The sequence below is a fragment of the Quercus lobata genome, chromosome 7, assembly GCF_001633185.2.
Source record: "Quercus lobata isolate SW786 chromosome 7, ValleyOak3.0 Primary Assembly, whole genome shotgun sequence".
NCBI classification, from domain to species: Eukaryota; Viridiplantae; Streptophyta; class Magnoliopsida; order Fagales; family Fagaceae; genus Quercus; species Quercus lobata.
The window spans coordinates 30,147,037-30,150,467 of record NC_044910.1 but is presented as its reverse complement, the minus strand read 5'-3'; the positions used below and the strand labels follow the sequence as shown (position 1 = coordinate 30,150,467).

Sequence of the window (3,431 nt, the reverse complement as noted above, 5' to 3'; positions counted from 1 at the left end):
TTGTTTTTTTAACAAACCTCTAAAATTATATAAAAAAAAAGATTAAAAAAAAAAAAAAAAACGGTAATGGTTATCAATATTATTAGCAACACAATGTTCTTACCATCTTCAATAGTTTTTTTTTTTTTTTTTTTTTTTTAAATCTTAATAAGATAGAAATTATACATTTTTGTATTTTAAATCGAAAACCCTTGTATGTCAAATGGTTGTAAAAACGCTAGAAGGAGGGCTTGAACCTCCGACCTTGTGGTTAAAAGCCACACGCTCTAACCAACTGAGCTATTCCAGCAGTACATTTAAGGGTTTAATAATTTATCAAATTAAAAAATAAGTTATTCAATTTTTAATAACTTGACATTGTTGGTTATTCCGTAATTCATTCATTAATTTTTTTATCATGAAATATGTTATATCCTTTTGTCAAAAGTTTAGAGTTTTAAGATAGAGATTATACATCTTTTATTAGGGAAAAAAAAAAAAAAAACCCTTTCGTGTAAAATGGGTTAAAAAGGTTAATTATAAGTAAATTTACTACCCTAGAATAAATAGTCTCATTTGAAAATTTACCTTTATGATTTTTTTTTTTTTTTTTTTGAGGAAAATGAATTCAATACGAAATTATTGGTCCTGAAATGGCAGAAAAATAACACATGACTGCTGGGAGTGCTAAAGAATAATATATATTTCATTGGTTTTCAGCCCAAAGGTAGAAAAAATAACATAAGAACTCTAGAACATAAAGCCAAAAATATAATAGCTTTTCAGCGCTAGAAGGAGGGCTTGAACCTCCGACCTTGTGGTTAACAGCCACACGCTCTAACCAACTGAGCTATTCCAGCCCTACATTCAGTGGTTTAAACTTTTTAAATTTAAAAAATAACGCATCATTCAATTATTTAGTCAACTTTGACATTACATTTACCCTAACGTATTCGTAATTACAGTTGCAGAGTAGATGTATACGGTGTATATATATATTTAAAAAAAATATGTTATTATTGTTTCAGTGGATAATATTTTTAGATAATTTATCACAACTTATTATTCTGTTAACTAGTTGATTCTTTTGAGCTTTATACAAATGATATAGGACTTAAAAGGCATAATAACAAGTAAAAAAAATTAATATCAAGGTATAAAAAGATGAGTAATTATAAAATAGTCTCTGAAAGTACAACGATGTGAATACACAATACTTGTTTATATCTCTTACATAATACTAATTTCACTAATTTTATTCTTAATGTAATCCATTATTTATGTGAAAAAGGGATATACATTATCGCTTTATTTTGAGAGTATCTAATGAGAAAAGTAAGAAAAATAGTTACAAATCTCGTGGTATAAAACAATTTCTATGCGGATGATTGACACATTTGGAAAGAAATTTAAGTCTAGGACTAATTGCTCATACAAAAATGTTGTTAAGCCAGAGTTGTCATTAATAATGATTTAAATTAAAAAATGAAAAGTAGGCCTAGTTTTGTGATTTTTGTCTCCCTCACGCAATCTTTGGCCTAATAATTGAACTGCATGCTTTGATGATGGGTTTTATTTATTTATTTAATTTTTTGTTAGATCTCTTCAAACCATTTGAGTTCGATCTCTCTAGTGGATGTGACTGCAAGTGTCTCTTGTTGCTCTCTGACGTTGGTTCTACTATTTGATTAGCATTTGCTACCATAAGCTAATGCTGATTTGAATGAGTTAAGAGCCTACTTATTGATTGGTACTACTTGATTAGCTTTTTTTTAATGAATTTTTTATTTGATTAGCATTTGATAAGTATTTTAACACATACACAAGAGGAGAGGATATAAAGTTTTAAAGAAACTAACAGTAATGTATATCCAAAAGGGTATAATTTTTGGATACACAACACAAGTTTTAAATTTCTATAATTCAAACTCATTTTTCAACATGTGATTAACCCCACTGTTTTTTTTCTTTTGAGAATACTAAGTATTTTAACACACACACAAGGGGAGATGGTAGAAGGTTTTAAAGAAATTAACAGTGGTGTATATCCAAAAGGGTCTGTTGAAGGCTAAAATTTCACAAAAAAGCCCATTCCATGAAAAGTAAAGAAGGCCCAATTTATATTCAGATTTCCAGCAAAAAGGTTATCAAAAAGTCAGCAAAATTCAGTGAAAGAACTGGGCCGGGATACCCAGAGGTTGCCAAAGGCCCGGGATCCTCAGAGGCCGGGATCCTCAGGTAATGCAGGACAGCTGCTGTAGGATTGAGACAACTCAAAGGTACCACGAAATACAAGAAATGAAGAACAGAGATGTCCTTCTCAAGTACCCACTGGTGCAGCAAAGAATCAGAAAGTATAAAGCAAACATTCATGAACAAAGGAGCTGTACCACAAGGAACCAAGAATGAGAAAATCATACGTAGAAGCAACTGGAAGAGAACTTTCAACCCAGCAGTAAAAGATTCCAACTATTTGGGAATAATGACAGCAAGGAAATACAAACGCAGCTGAGTCTGAAAAGTGAGAAATCTTGAAGGAAGAGAGATTGAAGGCTAGGACGCCCCGGAATGGAAAGTCAGCAAGTGACTTTTAGAGAAACAGTATTAAAAGATGAAAACCATGAGAAAAAGGGGAAGAGACCAGCCCTTGAGCAACTGTCACAGCACGAGCTCTGAGGGGCAAAAGAGAGAAATCACTAGTACCATGGAGCCCTAGAAAACACACTATAAAAGGAATAGAAAACCCATGTTGAAGAGGCAGAGGATTTTCAGTAGGAAGAATATCATAACAGAGTCATTAGAACTCTGTAAAATTTAAGAAAAACAGAGGAATGTCTCCCGGTATCCCAGAAACAGCCACTATAGCACATACTTGGATTCAAAAGGATTCAAACTTTGCAAGTCTTAGAGGCTTGAATAGCCATCAAAGTCTGTAATTTTTGAGCTTATTTGAACCTTGTATCATGTCTTAGTGAGCACATTTGTAATCCACAATTAAAAAAAATAATGAAATATCTCATATTGATTTGAGAATTTCTAACAATTACTTTGCATATTTCTTTACTGCTTCTTGCTGCTCAATACATATATATTCTTGCTTGTAAAGCTGAGTCCCTGCCCAAGCAAAGCCACTCGGACTTGAGTTTCAAATCCCACAAGTCTTGTGCAAAAGCATAAGTTTGTGAGAATTGGGGTCAGGATCCTCGTGGCTGAATCATTCTCATAAAATTCACTTACATATATGTATGTGTATTAATATATATATATATATATATATATATATAAATCCTAATAGTGCAGAGAACCAGAGATTCTGGGTTCTTACAGGCCTAATACGTCCCGGGATCCCACGACAGTATGCCCGGGGTACCAGGAGGAATCGCATTTTTGCCTTGAGGAGATTTATGTGACTTGCGCACAACTTGGTTCGTAATCAGCCCCCATTTAGCTGC

General features: G+C 32.6%; 2 non-coding genes across 2 annotated transcripts; both read right to left on the bottom strand.

Annotated features, from left to right (window-relative positions):
- Positions 1-215: 215 nt before the first annotated feature.
- TRNAK-UUU lies at positions 216-289 on the bottom strand. Its single transcript has one exon. It is a non-coding gene; the product is annotated as a tRNA-Lys (tRNA).
- A 476-nt stretch (positions 290-765) lies between these two features.
- On the bottom strand, positions 766-839 carry TRNAN-GUU. Its single transcript has one exon. It is a non-coding gene; the product is annotated as a tRNA-Asn (tRNA).
- Between the last annotated feature and the right edge of the window lie 2,592 nt (positions 840-3,431).